Raw genomic sequence first — 20,496 nt, 5'->3', positions numbered from 1 at the left:
CAGACAAACACACCCACAAAAATGCACAAATGAAAACATAATGAAACACACAAACACACTTAAATGTAACTCCAACACACAAAGATGCACAAATACCAACACAAGGAAACACACAAACCAGCACTGATGGATAAACACTGAAACAATGAAACACACACCCATACCCAGATGCACACATGCCAACACAATGAAACACAGTCATAAACACACACACTTATGTAAACGCAAAATGCCAACACAATGCAACACACAGACACACACATATTCACATTAATATCCGTCTTTTTTAGCCGACTTGGCATCCTGTCCAAACACGGATGAATTCTTGAATTGTTTCCTTACAAAAATGTTTAAACATTCTCTGACAGAAACCATGGCAACCATGTTCTTGCAGCAACTGCAGCACTGACTCCACCTAACAATTCACCAGAAATGAGCTGCTGTAACACAAAGAGAAGAAAAAGCAGGAAGTGAAGCCGCAGAAGAGTGGGAGAAAGACAGCCGCACATCTGGAATCTCAACAAGCGACGGGCGCAAGAGGCAGGCAGGAGCAGAAAAGGACAGGAAGTCCGACCCGGATCATCCGGGCTCAGTGTGGAAAAGGAAGAAAAAAAACAGCCATTCAGATGGAAACTGCTTCTTAGTTTGAACTTTACAAATAAAAACTTTAATAATAAAAAATACACTGACCAAAAATATAAACGGCCTTTTCTTGTGGCCAGTCTAAGGCACACCTGTGCAATAATCATGCTGTCTAATCAGCATCTTGATATGGCACACCTGTGAGGTGGGATGGATTGTCTTGGCAAAGGAGAAGTGCTCACTATCACAGATTTAGACAGATTTGTGAGCAATATTTCAGAGAACTGTTTATTTTGTTTATGTGGAAAATGTTTCACATCTTTGACTTCATACCATAAAAAATGGGAGCAATAACAAAAGTGTTGCGTTTATATTTTTGGTCAGTGTATTATAATATATATTATGAGAACTAATAATGGTCTTAGTCTAAATTTAAGCTTTTTTTTCATGAACATTTTCCCTTCCATGTTAGTGACAGAAATGACTGCAAGTCCGTTATGTTTAAGTTCAAAGTGCTTTAAATCCACATCATCTCTGGTGAACCAATTCCTCTCTGCAAACAATGCTTTTTAATTACGGCGCACCTCAGGGCTCTATCTTTAGCCCCTTTTTATTTTATTAATTTGTTCTGATTCTCTGTTTCATCTAGAACCAAATTATTGGTTTCAGTTGACTTCTGTTTAGGTTTCATTTTAGAACCAGACACCCAGAAAAATTTAAAGTCTTTGGATATAGGAAATTGGCCTCACACTGCGGACTACAGAAGAAGTTAACAACTGAAACCCTTTTGTGTGCAAAAAAAGAGAAAGTTACACATTTGTGGCAAAATCACACAGACACGCACATTGAAAAAAAAAGACACACGTGTAATTAACCCTTGTGTTATCTTAGATGACCCCACCCTTACATTGACGTGTTCTCCCTACCATGACAAATAATAATAAAAATGGATTGGATTTTTCTGCGCTTTTCCACACGCTCAAAGCTCTTACATTGTGTCCATTATTCATTCACTCCTCATTCATACTAGGTGATGGTAAGCTACGGTTGTAGCCACAGCTGCCCTGGGGCAGACTCACAGAGGCGTGGCTGCCAGTTTGCGCCTACGGCCCCTCTGACCATCACCGGAACATTCATACACATTCACACACCAGTGGAGCCACACTGGAGGCAAGGAGGGTGAAGTGTCTTGCCCAAGGACACTACGACATTTTGGCTGGTGGGAGCGGGGATCGAACCGCCGACCCCTTCGATCATTGGACGACCCGCTCAACCGCCTGAGCCACCAGTGAGGTTCACAAATCATTGAAGAAAAAAGGTACAGAGTACTGTCTAGTGGGTCTAGATGACCCAACTCCAAATGTTAAAGTGCCTAGGATAGCACAAGGGTTAAAAAACTAGTTGATGTTTATGGTGTCGTTTCAAACAGCAGATCAGACAAGACTTTGTTGATCCATTAGTGAATGAAGCTGGCTGGTACCAGCACAGAAATCAGTCTCTGTTCAGAGAAAATGAAACTCGGTTCCTGCCGCAGCATCAGGGGACATCCCTAAATTACCTATGAATGTGCAGCCACATATTTCTGCTCTTCATCACAGAGGCAGTAACTGTGACAGGTTTTCAACCACAACACTCCCACTGAGACGTGTTCATACGCCACATGAAGTGCTGCCAGAGTTACATACTGCTCATTAATCCCATGGAAACCAAAGCTTTAGCATATCGTTTCTGCAGCCATTTTCGGCTAAAATGTGTATCCACTGAAGAGTTCACTTGGATTTAATTAACACCCCCCTCTGTTCTCTATGGCAACAGTCATAAACCTCTTTTGGACCACAGACCGGTTTAATATCAGACGATGTTTTCATGGACAAGCCTTTAGGGTGAAGTAGACAATACAACAAAATAAAACACTATGCCCACTCCAAAAACTGTAATATAAATGTCAATCCACTGTGTACGCAACTTTATTAGCAGCATCCTCATAGGATTAGAGAGCCGCATATTGTGCAGAGCAAGCTTGGTGCACGAAATCAAATAAATCCTTACAGTATTTGAAGTAGGACTTGTAGGTTTTGTCTGTTAAATTGAATTTTTTTAAATGTGAAGTTTTACCCTCATCTTCTGTCTGTTTCACTCTGTCCAAACAACTTTTTGAAGACATGTCTTTAGGTAATTTAGTCAGCTTTGGCGTTTCAATGTAGCGCTAACCTCTTATTTCCAGAAGCAGCCTTTTTAAGATAGCAGATTTTCATGGAACACCACTGAGGCAACATGAGTGAGTCAAAGACAGATGTGATGGAGAGAATCTGGTAGATAAAATATCATCCAGAATCTGATAATAAACAAAATGGAAATGATGTAGGTTATGTATTCTTTCTGTGTGGCCCGGCACCAACTGACCCGCAAACCGGTGCCGGTCCGTGACACTGTGGCTTTATTGTGTTAGAAGAAAGGCTGTTTTAGAAATCTAACACATTTATTCCTCCGTTTCTGGCTTTCATTCAGCAAGAAACCTTCTCCATTTACTCTCAAGTAAAATGAACTTTTTTGTCCAAACTACTGAACCACTTATTGTTAGGGGGGGGCACACACAGAGGGTCTGCACAACTCTTTGCAGCAGGCGAAGACAAACTGTGGGGTCATCTGAGCTGCAATGAAAATGTATTTCTGAAAGGGATTAAGGTTGTCCAGCTGATGCGCAGAAACAGACCTCCCAATCAGCAGATTAAACCAGAAACAAACTTTCCATAGAAACGCTTTGATTCAAAACAAACAGTTTTGTCTGTTTATCTGATCCATGTTTGTGTAGTTTTAGGTTTGTTTCTTCATCTCCCCACCCTGTCCACTTCCACTTTGCCGCCCCCATCTTGCGCGGTTCGTTTCTCTGAGTTTTAGTCTCCCTGTGTTGCCACTTTGCAATGTTTTGCTCTTTGTCTTTTAATCATGTTGAGGTTTATTCACTAAATTATTCATTTGCTGTCAACAACCCCCCCCCCCCCCCCTTCTGCTGCTCCTTTGGGTCCTTTAATACTTTAACACCAGGAGGAATGAAATGTGTTAGAAACCTCAGGTCATTTTATGGTCAGATTTCATTCATAAATGACATCCCGTCTCCAGAAAAAGAGCGGCTCCAGCTGCAGCTGCTAAAAGCTGCACTCTGTGGAAAGATGCTAAATAAAAGCTCTCATTTGGGCCTTTGTGTGATCCAACACAGTTGCGCCTCAATCTGAGACCTCTGAGGCTCTTGGGTCTCTGGAGGGTTACATAAAAACACTCAATGTGTGATGCCTGCAGTGGAGCCTTGACAAAATGTGTTTGAGCGACTTCAACTCAGGCAGAAATAACCTTATTCTAAGGTCTGTTCCATACTTTTACCTTGAGCATTAGAATAGCTCTTGTAAGAACTCTAAAACCTAATATTTTAATATTAACAAGAATATTTCTGTACTTTTCACATAACCTATTGTACTTGACATAAGGAACAAAAACACATTTATCAGAGACAGAATTACATTTGTTTAACATAAAAAAGAGAGCTTTCAGTAGCTTTGGTGGAAAAACACTAAATACATTTATAGTCTAAATGTAAAATGTATGCCCTGAAGTATCATTAAAATAAAAAGATGAATAAATGTAAAACAATGAGCCAACATTCAACATCAAACATTAAACAACTTGAAAAACAAATAACAGCATCTAAGCTTATGAAACAGAACAAGTAGTTATTTCAAGTAGATATTTTAAATATCAGCTCTTAATTTCAACATGAGCCGGCATTTATTGGGTGCTGCGTCTCCTTGTGTTTGGCTTTTTTTTGTCTTTGTCTCTCTATAAATAGACCGATGGCAGCAGAGCTGCCATGCTGGCTCTAACCAGGTCAAGATCAATCTGGGGTTCAGTGTCTACCCTAAAAACCTTTCCAAGTGTTTTTAAGTTCCCAAGGACTTGAAAAGGTTCAAGTCCCCAGGGAAAGACTTAACCCTGCAAACTTGCAACCAAAGTTCAACTGCTCAACCTCTGGCAAACACTTTGGCACCTCAGGAGGGGGATGTACGGAGCCCGTGTCCTGACATTAAGATATAAAAATATATCTTGTTCCCACAGATTAATATCTTGTTCCCACAGGTTATTATGTCGTTCGCACGAAATACTATTCCGTTCCCACAAGATACTATTGCGTTCCCTCAAAACACTATTCCGTTCCCACGAAATGATTAACTCGTGCGAACGCAATAATTATGTCGTTCGACGCAATAATTAATCCGTTCGAACGCAATAATTATTCACGTCATAAGTCATTCACGCGGATATGATCTCTGTGTACGCCGGCAAAAGCCGCTTTCAGCGGTAACTTCCGTGTCTCTGTGACCCACATTCGTTCAAAAAAGGAACATGAAAAACAAAAATGATCACTTTATTACCGTCTCAATGAATATAAGAAAAATATCAAAAGATTTATGATAACTAGGCTGCTTTGTCATACGATAGCTCCTGCTAGGCTACTACTAGCTCCGCCGCAGAGCTCTCTGTCTGATCATGTATGCCGGCATTTGGGCAACTGGCTGGTCTGTTGTCAGACAGCTGATATTGTAGTTTAGGGTCGAATAGGAATAATAATATTCAGGACTTGTCTTTTATTAACTTTAGCAGTCAGTATCTTTACATTCGAAGGCTATTAGGCTACATGCTAACTGACTAGCCGATCATTTCCTGTTATTAATTTACGTCATAGATTTACAGCAGATACCTTCACATTTCTCTCTGTGTGTGTCTCATTACATTGCATTGAAGACACGGACGATGTTTAGAGAACAGATTAAATCTATGACTTTTTTGAACGAATATGGGTCACAGAGACACGGAAGTTACCGCTGAAAGCGGCTTTTGCCGGCGTACAAAGAGATCATATCCGCGTGAATGACTTATGACGTGAATAATTATTGCGTTCGAACGGATTAATTATTGCGTTCGAACGACATAATTATTGCGTTCGCACGAGTTAATCATTTCGAGGGAACGGAATAGTATTTTGAGGGAACGCAATAGTATCTTGTGGGAACGGAATAGTATCTTGTGGGAACGGAATAGTATTTCGTGCGAACGACATAATAACCTGTGGGAACAAGATATTAATCTGTGGGAACAAGATATATTTTTATATCTTAATGTCAGGACACGGGCTCCGTAGGGATGCAGTTCCATGTGCAGTTCTCTACCGTCTACAGTGTGTGTGGTGAGCTCTCGACCTCTACTGAGGACATTGTCAAAAGGTGGAAGGAATACTTGGAATCTCGTTAATCCCACTATTGCACATTCTACCATCACCAGAGATAAGGTCTTCCTCAGTCACAAGGCACCAAGGGTGGAGAGGTCTAACCCGAGTACCTCAAGTCTTTGGACGCTTTGGTGACATTCAAAGATTTGGTGTCAATCACATAGTGGTTGGGAACAGTGCTACAGGGAACTGTTTTGGTTCAGTTATCCCGCTCCGAGGAGGGATTGTAATTAGACTGAAGAATCTCAGAGTGAAACAAATCTTAGTCGGAATGGAAATGAACCGAGACCACCTTCAAAGATGGGTCCGAGAGTGGTTCCTGGTCCTGGATCAGGGTCCGCTTGGGTGTATTCACGCTGAAAATTTGGAAACAAACTCTGATTCACTTTAAGAAAACCAAATGTGTGTTAGTCTGAATACAGCCTCAATAATCTAGATTGTAATATGTTCTACCTCCTCACTGTGGATGGTCAGGCTTGATGTAGACTGCTCCCCCTGATGATCTCTTTAGGTTTTTTGGTGGTGAGGTTGAGACTGCTGTCCTCACACCATGCCACCAATTTTTGAAAATGCTTTGTGTGTAATACTTTTTACTGATTATCCCCATATGTAATCACCAAAAATGATGACCAAGACGGTGGGGTACTGGACTGCAGTTGTGTGTGTGTTGTTTGTACAGAGCAAAGAGTTGGTCTCCGAATGCCGGATCATACTTAGACCATCAGCAAACCATTCCAAAGTCTGTTTGGAAATGGACTGAGACCACCTTGGGTCTCCAGATTTGGTCCAGAGATCAGTGGATTCACACCCCTACACTTGGTCTGGATTAATGTTTGTTTTACCTGAACAACAGGGGGTACATACAACCGTAAGCTACGTCCACAACGGTCAAATGACCACTTTCTATGTACGTTTAGGGCTTCCACGTAGGAAACTCTTGCATTCCGGCATCCTTACACACATTTTTAAGACCCTCTTTGTGCTCTACGTACAAAATGTGCAGCCATTAAACGTTAAACTAGGTTGAACTTTGACCAATCAGGATAGCACCTTTTTTTAAATTTACAGAAGTGCCGACTAAGGATGTCTTGATCCGATCACGTCATCGGAAGTCTGGCCCAATCACGTGCCTGATGCCTCAATCAAAAATCTGATGTTGTAGCCCAATCCGTATCAGAGTATTATTTTATCCTTTTCATGATCCGCGCTTTGGATCAATAACTCTGTAAAAAAACGTTTTTAACTGACAGTAAGTGTCTCTGTTAGGTTGACTTAATGCAAACAAAAACCTGCAAAGACATTTTAACAGAAAAAAATTGTTTTATTTTCATTAAGAACGGCACTCTCTGTGCTGCTGACAGACAGATGCAGTGAGACAGCTGTTGTCTGAATAAATTTAACCCTTTTAGACCCGAACCTTTTTAATTTCTCTTTGACATAGCCCCAGTTACGTAAAGGATAATGGCCGATCAGAAATTAACACGCCGTGGAAGTAACCTTTCTGATAATGCACACTTCGAAGGCCATTGTCTCGTTCATACCATGGTCACTTAAAAAAGAAATACATTTTCAATCTTTTTTTAGTACTTTAATTTTTGTTATTTTTTTGTTTTAGATCGTATAAGCAGAATGAACTACTGATATAATATAACCCAAACTTTTTCCACATGACTAATTATCATTATTACTTGGTAATAGTTAACTATTTTCCTAGTTGATAGTTGCACTATTCTTACTTGATAAAGCTACTTCACAGAAGTGCTCTGATTAAGTGTTAAATAATGAAGGAAGGTTAATTAAATAAAACAGGAAAAAAACGGAATCTGTTTAAGTTTGTTCATTTTTTTAAATTTGTTACCAAAGTATCGGCTATCAGCCGATACCTAAAAATCAAATGACTCTGAATCGAAGCCGCCCAAAAAAAACCTGATCGGAACATCCCTAGTGCCAACCATTTGAAAATTGATCACGGAGGAGTAAATAATAATTGTAGTTTCGTCTATAACACTAAGTCCTTCATATATTGGAGAAGAGCTCTGAAAGAAAAAGCCTGGAGCAAGATTCACCAGATTTACACCGCTTCAACATTTCAGCTCGCAAAGAGTTGAAAAAGAAAGAAAAAAAACCTCCCTGCTTGTCAAGTGTGAACAGCATGGGCTAAATAGGCATTCAGGAACCTATTTTTTTTTAACTCCTGTCCAACAGCTAAGTAAGCAGATAAGAACTGAAGGACTCTTGTGTTGGTTTCAATATCTTAAACGTGTGTCACATGTCACATATAATACCTTGATGTCTGTATTTATGCTACATTTTCTTGTTCTTGTTTTTTTTTTTTTCCCCTCTGCTGTCAGTTGCTATGGTGACAAACAAATTTCCCACGTGTGGGATCAATAAAGTATCTCTGATTCTGATTCTGATGCCTGGTGTATACGTAGCTTTACAGTTGAATGCAAAGGGATTTCCTCGAGTGTGTCAACAGTCAGACAAACTCATTATTAAATTAAGAACTTTCCTTTTGATAAAAACTGATTAACAAGAGAGACACAACCAGGACGACCGAGAGGACCCTGGGGTGACCTGAAACGAAACACCCTGTCACCCCTAAAACTCACAGACTCTCAGTGCAGATCAGGCCTCCATTGAATCAAGTGTCAATCCAATCAGAGCTGCTGAGGCGTTTCATTCAGAGTGGAGCAGCAGAGTGGATTATGTCATTGGGTTTTTATGCACATGAAACAGCTCCTGAATGCACGTGTTTGAGCACCTCCGTTCACCAGCACTACTGCTTGATGTTTGCATTTGCACACAGGATGCGTGTGTGCAACTGAGTCCTTCAAACCTCCGTTCACGCTGCAGTTAGACACCGCACTGAGATAAATCGGGCTTAAAAAAGCGCGTCCATCAAGTCCTGCAGTTACCTGCTGAAAGAGAGCACCTTCAGCCTGAAGCAGTGAAGCTGCATGTGCAGATGTTAAACAGAGACAAGAAAAGATGCTTTTCATTTCACTGATAACTGCAGCAGAGCAGCTGAGCCTGTGCTCAGAGCAGCAGCTGTTGGGGGATTAAACATGCCTTCATTTGTAGTTTCTGTGTGTTTGTGGCAACTGCAGTGGTGGGTGGGATTAACCTTTATTTTAAATAAAAATAAATCATTGTGCATGTTATGTTTTGTGAAAGTAGATCTTAATAAATTGTTTTCGGTTCCACGGATGGTGTCTGTACTGAACTCCAACGCAATCATAGTCCAGCTGCAGCCATCGGCAAATATACTCATACTCCCTGATGGGATCATCTGGAATGTGGAAACATTTAGGAAAAGGGATGAAAAAGTTTGGATGTGGGGGTGTTAGACGTGACTTCCTGTTTGGCCAAAAGCAAAGCATGCACTTCTTTTTCTTGTTAGAATAAACTATGGTGGGTATGCAGATTTATTCATTCTCTAGGTGGCTAAGCTTGGCTCCTGGTGTTAAATTCTGTGTCATGCCCACACACATAGGGTGGGAGGCGTAGCTTATCCTAATCACAACGACTAAATAAAAGCTGGAAATGCCTGTCAAAGGTCACCGGCGTGTGTGGTCCTTTAATAACCGTTTCATTTATTGCCATCAGGTTTTTAAACATTTGAATCAAAAGGCTGAAAGACCAGAACATGTGTATTGGATGAATATAGATGAATGAGGATGATTCAGATGAATGAGGATGATTCAGGCTACAGATGTTCAGATGAAAACTCAACAGCAGTGACTAAGACTGTTAAATCTATGCCTGGTATTGGACGCGTGTTCAGTAGCACACTGAATGCAGGTTTTTGAACACGCTTTTAGCATACGGTGCTCACACTGGACTGTCGCTACCCGATAATAGTGCATGTTCTTACAGTTGGAAGAGGCTAGGTGGGAAATGTCGAAGCCTTGCAAATCTCAGGAGTCTTGTTCAGAGCTTTTTCTTTCACATCTCCATTCAGATATACAAAAGACTTGGTGTCATAACTCCAACCAGCCACAAACCGCAGTTATTAATTTCCCCTCCATGATCAATTTTCAAGTGGTCGGCACTTCCGTGAATTGAAAATGACAGACGTCTGAGCTGACAAATCCAGTAATACAGACAAATATAATTTCAAGAAAATCATGGCGCCTGGGATCTGCGCTGTCTAAAAGTCAACAGTGGCCCTGATTTTCAGAAGAGTTCTGACCTGCAGACAACTTGACCTCAACTTATTCAGCTGCACTGGTAACAGCTACAGAAGGACAAAGACCCTGACAAACTATGTCTGCAGACATTCCAGCACAGAGAACTTATAAACTCTTAAAGCCAGAAGGATGGCTGTCAATCAACCAGCAGAAGAAGAAATACCACCCTTGGACACTGGACGGAATATGGACCTTTTTATTTCACAGCAATACCATAATCATTATAATAATAAAATGACTTAATCGTTTATTGAAAGTGGTTAAAGTGATTGATCTCTAATCATATCACTTGGTTTCCCTAAAAGTGATTTACATTCAGGATTTTTCTAATAAAAAAATTATCTGCACATATTTTTAATTTGTGATACTTGATCTGCAAATGCTATGAAGAATTCTGAAACAGTGTTCTGTCTATTTACATAATTGTTATGTACTACATCTTTGTCGTGTGATTTATTGATACGTAGGGATTTTTAATGACCTGAAACTGTGTTGGTAAGGTATAAAAATCTGATTAGAATTTATGAGCCGGATAATGATAATTCATGTAAAGTAAATAGTGATGTAGAACAGGGGTGGGATTATATAAATTCACTTCCTTCCACTCCCTTTCAAGCAATCTATAATATGATTACTAATTATCCCAAGTTTGATACGTCTTTGTCTGGATGTAAAACTCTGTTGTATTGATTGCTGGAAAATAAACAATTTCCAAATCCAAATCCAAAAGGATGCCATCCAAACATCACAACCAAATCCTTGTGTCTGATTTGTCAAAGTTCAACTGATGTCATTTTCAAGGTGCATTTCTGAAAGTAGAGCCTAAACACGGGAGACCTAAACACACGTTTACATAGACTTTTTGCTTGAAGTGATCGCTTGAACGCGTGTTTCAGAGGGCAGTGTAAATGAAGCACAAAAGACTCAGGATTTTTAGCTTTGTATTTGGATGCTGTTGTAGGCCGACAACTGTTTAAACTCAAGACCTAAGAGCCAGTTGATGGTAGAAAAAGAGCGTGACTGATGATGGGTAGTCAGTTTCTGATGCTTTTAATGCTTAGAGAGAAGATTCTGGTGCAGGTTGATTTTTATGTCCTCTGCTCTTCATGTGTGCTGTTTGTTTACTTAAGAAACATGACAGCAGAGGGAGAAAGTAGAGTCTGCTTCTACACTTTAATTTGTAAATCGTTGCCTAGAAAACAGCAAAGAAAAGTGGGCGGTTGGACGACGCGAGGATGCAGCCGTTGTAAAAACCACAGGAAGTAATGAACAGTAACAGAATGATGCTCTGTAAGTTGCTGTGCACATGGTGAGAATGTGTAGCAGGAGGGACAGGAAACTAAAGGCACGACGGTCTTAAATCAGTGTGTGCTGTTGGTCTGACACATCTGCGGCTGCAGGGCGGTTCCCAGCAGGGCGAAATTGAAGCTGAATCACACAAGCTGTTTTCCGCGCTTTCCGAGTCTGACCACAAATATCTGTTAGCGTCTGTGGTCTGAATCAGCTCTCTACACCAGCATGCTCTGTACTCAGGTAGGACGATGTCTGGGATCATAAAACTCTGGAAGGCAGAGCCGTCTGTCACAAACCATTTGGTTGGTTTTGCCAGACTTCAAATGGTCAGTGGAGCTAACATCAATCATAACAGAGGCGGGGCCTTGAATCTCGTCTGTTTTAGTCTAAATGATATTGGACTGCATAATCCGGCAATAGATGTAATTAATCTTATGTGTCTGAAAATCAATGGGTGGCCAAAAGCCCAGCTCCTCTTAAAATGTTAACTTTAATATAATGAAGGGAAATTGATAAAGTGAACTTAGTCCAAAGGACATATAGCCTGTTCAAAAAACTCAGTCTGTCTTTCCTATTTGTGTATTTTTGTGCGCTTCCTTCAACCAAAAACATACACAAAATTGAAAATCCTTGTGCTCATGTTAAATTAACACAAAAACAATGGATTTAAAGTCAAGTTTCAACCCCCATGGTCATCAGTTTATCAGCCAGATTGAGATGTCATCGAACCCCATGAATGTGCAGTACATATGTTGGACAGATAATCACTTGCATAATCCAGTGGATTCTGCAGATGGGCACATTGACCGGAGTTTGCTCCGATGACGTCAACAACATTCTGAAAATGGCAATTGGTAGGACAAAAGTAAAGTTTGCTCAGGGGTCAACCCAACTGCCAATCAAAAAAAAAAGAAAAAAAACAGAAAAAAAAAAAAACCATCCACAATAATGCACACATTTGAGCTGTAGTTTGGGTATAAAATCAGACTTTTGTTTTGTTTTTAGACATAGGAGTCAATTGAAAATCCCTCATTTTTAAAACCAGGCCCTAGTGGTAATTTTGAGGAACTGCAAAATGTGGTACTTCCTGGTTTGGGTTAAATTTGGTGCCAGTTAGCGAGGGTTTCTGGAACCCCTATCTTTACAAAAACGGGCAGGATGAACACACTTGTCGGATATTGGAACACTACCATTTGATCAGACTGGGGGGGGGGGGGGGGGTGAACATAGACCACTGTTTTTTTGGCTGCGCTGTTTGGAATTGTGTGATTGGTTCATTTTCAGCCAGATGAAGGGCATTTATCATTTGGGGGACCCTAAAAAAAAGAAGCAACCAACAGGACCAACAGACACAGGGTTTTGTCAGATAAACTAAAGATTTCCCCTTACTGCAGTCACATCTCACCTGCAGCTGCGTTAAAGCTTTGTCTGATGTCTTTACCAATACTTTTTTTTCCTCAATACAGTAACTTCTTGGGTGATTTTTGCAAAAGCAAAAAACTAAACAAAGTTATTTTTTTTGCAACAACTTCAAGTTTTCGTGCAAAAGCCTTGAATAAAAGGGCAGTTCCTTTACTAGAATCTCTACGGAAGGTCCATTTTTAATCAGAGGAAAGTCCACGTTCCTCATTTGTGGTTGCACAAGGAACCATGACCAGATTAGACTTTAGTTTTTGGGGTTTGAATTGTGGTGAGTCAAATCCGACATTCATACCGAAATACATTCCAGCAGAATTTGACTGGTGAAGATGGAAAAACTGTCTGGTTTCTTTCTGAAGATGCAGCCCCATTGTCTGTGTTCTTGGACTAATGCAACGCGTGACAACAAACAGCTTGTAGAAAAGACAACTGAGAAACTCCATGCAAAGACAAATATTCAGACATATTTCCTCTTTTGGTTTGAGTCCACCAGTTTAGCATTTAAGTTCAAAAAAACTGGGCCTGACTCAGAGCCAGCAAACAGTCAACCACAAACATTCCTCCAGCAGTTGAGGAGGGGGGCAACAAAGCACACAGAGGAAGTGAACCTGGGGAAGGAAGCAGGTTTCTGCTGCGCCAACCAGTTTTCCTTCTATTCGGGAACACAAATCGATGCACTTCAGAGAGGAGACCAGCAGCCAAACAGCTGAGTCAAGGCACACACACACACACCCAACCCAGGTGAACAAACACACACATTTGCATGAGCACGCACACCATCTCTCTCACACACACAAACATGAAGAAACACACAAATACACAGCTGCAAAACATCTCTTTGAGAGCCCCCCCCCCCATCTGGCCTGAACCTGTGCTTCACTGTTCTACAGACTGCCATCGGCTGCAAACTGGAGACATTTGAAGCAGTGATGGAGAGAAGGTCACTGAACCAGATCTTATCCATCATGGACCACCCAGACCATCCTCTCCACCCTGTTCTGGACAAACAGCAGAGCTCCTTCTCTAGGAGGCTCAGACAGCTCCGCTCCAAAACTGCCAGATACCGGAAATCCTTCCTACCCAACACAATTACGCTATACAATAATTCACAGTGCAGCAGATGACTTTTGCACATTTTTGCACATCTATACCTGTACAGTCTGTAAATAGCTTTTTAAATTATATCACCTTAATTGTTTACATTTATGTTACATTTTTTGTTTTTATATTATTCTTATTCTATTTTCTCTTATGTTTACAATGCTGTCATTTGCCACGGTAACAATCACATTTCCCACGTGTGGGATCAATAAAGAGATTCTGATTCGGATTAAAGTTCATTGACAGAACCTGAAGTCCAAATCCTTCTTGGACAGGAACGGTTGAAAGCCCATTGCTTTAAGACCAAAGAAATTTCACAGGAAATGAGGCCATGAAGCCTTATGCTATGGTCACCTCAGGCATGCGATGCACATTCAAGAACGTGCTGAACGCGCTTTTAGCATAGGGTCTTCACATTGGACTGTCTCTACCTGATACTAGCGCATGTACTCCAAGTTGGAGAAGGCTTGATGTGATACATCGAAGGGGAACAAAATCTTGCAAATCTTGCTCCAGGTCTTTTATTTTTATTTCTTACATAGCTATATTCTGAAATATGAAAGATGTAATTCCAGCTGGGCGCAAACCGCAATTATTCATTTATCCTACATGATCAACTTACAAACGGTTGGCACTTCTGTGTTTTGAAAAGGACACTACCCATCTGTCACTACTAATTGATAAGAGTTAAACTGGTTCAACTGTGGTTCAAGGGCCGTAGATCCTGAAAACAGACCTAAAATCTTGCATGGCGACGCTTAAATACGAAGGTTTTGATGTTGTAAACCCGAAACACGGAGTTTTGCGCTCTCATGCGCGTTTACGAGCCTGCTCTGATTGTGGCATCAGTGGGTCTGAATTTATCAAGCATACCCAAATTATGAGCTGGTCTCAATACAGTAAGACTCACGAGATTTGGACCGCTGCTACATTTTGCACCAAAACTCTTCCAACTGTACAAACACTAGTATTGGGTAGCGACATTCCAATGAGAACACCATGCCAATAGCGTGTTCAAGAACGTGCGTTTGCCCAGTGTGAACATAGTATAACAAATGCTCAAAAACATACAGGTAATGATATCATATCTGATGACACCAATATTAAAATACACTAAAAAGAAGCCTATAAATGTAAATAGGTGAAAAATTGTGGAAGAATCTGATAAAACTGGGTAGGTGATGTCAGAGTTCTGAGATCCTGTCCTGAAGATTCCCTCATAAAAACCTGTTAAAAACCCATCAATGGTGTGAAACCTCCATTAAAAAAGACCTTCACTGCAATTTTACAACAATTTGAAGAAATATTTAAAGTAAAACTCTGAATGATCTTTGCAGATTCCAAATGTCAAACACAAAGTTCAGAAAAGATGTGGCTCTTTCTCCATTCATTTCAATGAGTTTAAAAGCGTGTCACCAAAACAATTCCCAAAAGCAAACATTTTCCTCTTGGAGTAGGCATAAAAAAAAAACTTAAATTGTCTTTTTAGGAGTTCACTTTAGGGGTTGTCACACTTAATAATTCCTCTCCATCTAATCCTGGCATCTACATCCTCCTCATTCACACAAACCACCCTCATGTCCTCTTTCGCTGCATCTATATACCTAGCTTTCCCGTTTCCTTAAAGCATTTATTTCCAATACATCCAACATGATCCGTTCCTCTGATGGATCTAAACCAGTTAAAATACTAAGCCCAGAGTTAAGACCCCCTTCGACAACCTTCACGGTTGCCTTAGAAACCCTCTCAATGAATTAAACCTGACAGATTACCAATTAAAGATCATATAACGCACTTAGTTAAGTAAGGGGTAGTGGCCGACGAAGATATCCCTTATCAGAAATGAATGGACGATGCAAACGCCTGAACCGGTTGCTTCCATGAGGTGTGTTTATTTCTGCGATAATGCACACTTTGAGGCCATTATCCCGCTTGTACCATGTTCACTTCCAAAAGAAATAATATTCACAATCAGTTTTTCGTACTTTATTCTTGTTATTTCTTAGGTTTAGATAGCTTACTTCACAAAAAGTGGACCATTTGTTACGTGGTGCGGCGCATTGTCACGGTAATATGACAACGCGCCGAGCCGGCACCGACCTCGATTGCAGCGGCCAAGGAAAGCGTTATCTATGCCAGTGTTTTTCAACCTTTTTTGAGCCACAGCACACTTTAACCTTGACAAGAATCCCGCGGCACACCAGCATCCCAAAAAAAAAAAAAAGCAGAAACTCATAGTCTGTTTTGATCTACAGCCCCCCCCCCCCCCCCCCCGGCAATCTGACGTGCATTTTTGTGATAATTGTGGCAGAAAAAGCAGGAAGTTGCAGATGTTTTTTCTAAAAGATGTAATAAAAGTTAAGTTACATACAAACTGTATGTTCGTTGTGGTTTCAATCCGTGTAACAAGTACGACTCATTGTACGCTGAGGCGCTGTCCCTTTAAGCCAATGCATCATGGGAGATGTAGTGTGAATACTGCGAGAAAACGGCAGAAAGACTTGCGTCTCTGAGCTTCATGGTTTTGTTCACTTGTTCCACGGTCTGATACCGGATTCTGTGGAAAGCTCCACCGCTAAAGACGAGCTTTAGCTGGTGTTTTTGTTGGAAATGAGTGAGTTATGAGCTAAATTGGAACAAGGAAGTGAAGACTTTTAACACTTCTGATTGGTCAGACTGATGACATGTGATTAAGCCTTCAAGAATGATTGGTGGAGTCGTGGAGACAGGAAAAGCTGCGGGACTTTTCAGAAAACAGTTATAGCTGCAGGTAAATCGCGGTGCCGTCATTCTTATCAAAATGTCTTTAATAGAATCAATTAAACACAAAGAAAAAAGTATTTTATGATCGTTTATATTCCTAACTACTCAGTGTTTTATCAGGACCTGTTTGGATGAACAAAGAGCTGATTTCCTGGAGATGGTAAATGTTTTTAGATCATTTAATGAGGGCAATTTTCCACGGCACACTTGACCGTCTCCCACGGCACACTAGTGTGCCGCGGCACACTGGTTGAAAAACACTGATCTATGCTAATTGTCACGATAGGTTAAATAAGGCATCAGTTTAGAGAGAAAGTTCACCTCTTACTGCTTGTTTTAGTCCAGATGATGAAGCTAAAGTTTGTTTTAAAGGTCTCAGCGCAGTGATATAGAACTTTAAAACTATGTGACGGGAACTTCTTTTTTAGGCGTGCATTATCACTGTGCATTACACTTTTTAATCCACCCCCAGCCCTTGGTATAACAGGGGTATTGTGAGAGTTTTCAAAGCAGTTGAGTTAGACAGCCACACCCCCCACACCCCCATATCCCCCCGCTACACAGATCTCCATCAGTAGAGACCACACGTGGTCACGAGTGTTTCATCACTGTCACTTCCTCAGAGTTTGTGTGCTTTTGAGGAGAAAACCTCACATCTGCTGGAAAGAAAAATAAATCCTGCAGGCAGCTGTTATGTAAGATAGACCTGCTGGGATTCGGAAGACCTCTCCCCACTCTGATCTTGACCAAGTCTGTTGACGACCAACTCTGCTCACGACCAAGTCTGCTCACGACCAAGTCTGATGACGACCTAGTCTGCTCATGACCAAGTCTGCTCATGACCTAGTCTGCTCATGACCAAGTCTGCTCATGACCAAGTCTGCTGACGACCAAGTCTGTTGATGACCAAATCTGCTCACGACCAAGTCTGCTCACGACCAAGTCTGCTCACGACCAAGTCTGATGACGACCTAGTCTGCTCATGACCAAGTCTGCTCATGACCAAGTCTGCTCATGACCAAGTCTGCTGACGACCAAGTCTGCTGACGACCAAGTCTGTTGATGACCAAATCTGCTCATGACCAAGTCTGCTCACGACCAAGTCTGCTCACGACCAAGTCTGCTCACGACCAAGTCTGCTCACGACCAAGTCTGCTCACGACCAAGTCTGCTCACGACCAAGTCTGCTCACGACCTAGTCTGCTCATGACCAAGTCTGCTCATGACCAAGTCTGCTCATGACCAAGTCTGCTGACGACCAAGTCTGTTGATGACCAAATCTGCTCATGACCAAGTCTGCTCACGACCAAGTCTGCTCACGACCAAGTCTGCTCACGACCAAGTTTGCTCACGACCAAGTCTGCTGACGACCAAATCTGTTGACGACCAAGTCTGCTGACGACCAAGTCTGCTGACGACCAAGTCTGTTGACGACCAAGTCTGTTGACGACCAAGTCTGCTCACCACCAAGTCTGCTCACCACCAAGTCTTTATACCTGCAAGTCTGTTCACCAACAAATTTATTCACGACCAAGTCTTTCTACCGCCACGTCTGTTTCCCCACTCACAAGTCTGTCCATCATTGATGCCTGTTCATCATTGAGAATGTTTCCCACAGTCTTTGCACGAGTCGATCACCACCAACTGGATTAAACACAGAATCGATTCTATTCAATGAAAGACAGAGGCAGTGGGTGGAAATGAAGCGGGGCCGAGGGCTGGGGTGGGGGGTCCAAAAGCAAGAATGTTCTCTGACAGCATTCCCAGTCTTTTCTGTTAGTCAATGGTGTGTTCAAAGTCATTTGGGAAAAACAGTCTCTTTATTTTCGTCCATCATGGCATATCACAAGTGAAATCACGACTGGCGTGTCTTTTTGGGAAAAAAAACCCAAATTTTTACTAAAGTAAAAATAACAATGATTGCTGGCCGAACCGAACTGAGTCGACCAGAGACGCTTTGTTTGGACAGATTCAGCTGGGAGGAACACTTTCCCGGCAATGTAACGGAATTCACGGGAACCGCGCCGGATCCATGAGGTGGTGGTGGAGGGTGTCTCGAAATGTCAGATGAATGGAGCCCCCCCCCCTTTTTCCCCATAGAGGATCGTGTCTGAAAGTAGAGCCGCGTGCGTGTTTGAAGACTCACCTCAGGAATCAGCGGCAGAGATGCGGGAACGTTTCGTCAGATCCTTTTTTCGGCAGAAAGATGCGCAATTCTTAAGGCAAATAAAGTCCAGTTCGGGTTCGGTTTGATTCTGCTGCTTCGCTTCCGCGATTCAAAGTGGTCCGGTGATGAAGCTCAGGCTGAGCTTCGGTGGGGGAAACTCAGTTCCGACCAGCTGTCACTCAGTCAGCGTCGAGGGGGGTGACAGCTCAGATCGGTGCCGGTTCGGTTCGGTCCTCCAGTCGGTGTGTGTTCTGCGCTGCTCTCCGCTGTGTGACCGGCTGCTGGAACGTGGAAACGCCTTTTCTCCCTGTGCTCCCCCTCCTCCCCCCGGTCACGGTTAAACACGCTGTCTGATTTGTTCAAAGATCGTCTATTTTTAAACTATGAACCACTCTGACTGAAAAATTACAACCATTTACATGTAATCGACGTGTCTCTTAAATTGACCATTGTTTTTATTCAATAAAGATTATTTTATTTTTGATTCAGCTTAGTTTGATGTTTGTCGCGTTTCGGGACACCCTCGATTTAGGGCGAAAATAAACGGAAAGGAATTAAATTAAATTAAACAGAGGAAGATGATGTGTATCACATGTTGTCACTTTTCTTATTCCACTTGTCGATTTAGGCATGAGGACCGTTGTGGGCAACCGCTCGGGCAGCATGGAAAGTCACGCAAAAAAAAAAAATCTACATTTTAGGTCACAAGGGTTTTATTTCTTCATAGTCACCTTTAACAATGGCCTACTCTGCTTCAGACAAAGTGACCACAGATTGATAGAAGTAAAAGTCAAGACTTAAAGAACTTTTTAAAACCATTTAAAATCTGATTTATTGGGAGACCCGATGAGACAAGCATGGGGATCCCAATGAGTATCTAGAGTCGCTATTCCAGCTTGGGAATGCAAAGTTAGATACCACATTGGATAGGGCCAGATGCTATGGAAACATTTGTATTGCATAAATAAAAATAAAAGTGAATACCAGTAATGCCTTTTCATTTTCAAAATAAAGCTGCATTTTTGACTCAAAATTAAAATGAAAAAGCAATCCGCCAAAATGCTTTTTCTTTTCTTTCTTCAACACTGCTTCTGTCACTTAATTAAAATGATAATAAAAATGGTATTTGACATTTCATTTTCAAAAAGTTCTCTGGTTAATGTGTTGCAAAATTCATTTAGAAATGTCTATGTAGAAAATTAAAATGGATTAACAGAAATGCTTTTTCATTTTCAAAATGTAACTACATCAAATGACTCAAAATTAAAATGAAAAATCTGTCATGGTCTCGCGGGATTCTCAGACCGACCCAAACGCTGGAACCCGGAAGAACACTTGGAGACGTAAGGTCAGTTTAGATGATTTAATTCACAGGAGGTGAGTATAGAACAGGATTCTTGATGCGGCGTGGTGGCTGACTGGAGGTTTGTGGCAGGATGAACCAGAGAGCGTGGCTTCTGCTGGATCCGAGGAGATGGATGAGGAGCGAGAGTGGAGGACTGCGATCCGAGGTTCACTCGTGATGATGATGATTCCTGAGAGCGGAGCAGAGAGGAACAGTTAGCGAGGCTAAGCTTAGACAAGGTACAAAGCATGAGCTGGCCAGACATAAGCACCATGGGAAGAACAACGAACTGGCGTCGAAGATAGGTCCTGGATGTCCTTAAGACGGCGGGGAAGATGAAGAGGTGAGTGGAACC

The 20,496-nt window shown here is 41.5% G+C and overlaps 1 protein-coding gene across 1 annotated transcript in view; it reads right to left on the bottom strand.

Moving 5' to 3' along the window:
• The window catches only part of pea15 (proliferation and apoptosis adaptor protein 15), a 51,423-nt gene extending 32,309 nt beyond the window's left edge, over positions 1–19,114 (bottom strand). The window contains exon 1 of the mRNA XM_023965802.1: positions 18,776–19,114. The gene's annotated coding sequence lies outside the window, so the exon portion shown is untranslated. The remainder of the gene's footprint in view (positions 1–18,775) is intronic.
• Positions 19,115–20,496: the final 1,382 nt, after the last annotated feature.

This window comes from Oryzias latipes, chromosome 18 (assembly GCF_002234675.1).
Source record: "Oryzias latipes chromosome 18, ASM223467v1".
NCBI classification, from domain to species: Eukaryota; Metazoa; Chordata; class Actinopteri; order Beloniformes; family Adrianichthyidae; genus Oryzias; species Oryzias latipes.
This window is presented reverse-complemented; position numbering and strand designations above follow the sequence as displayed.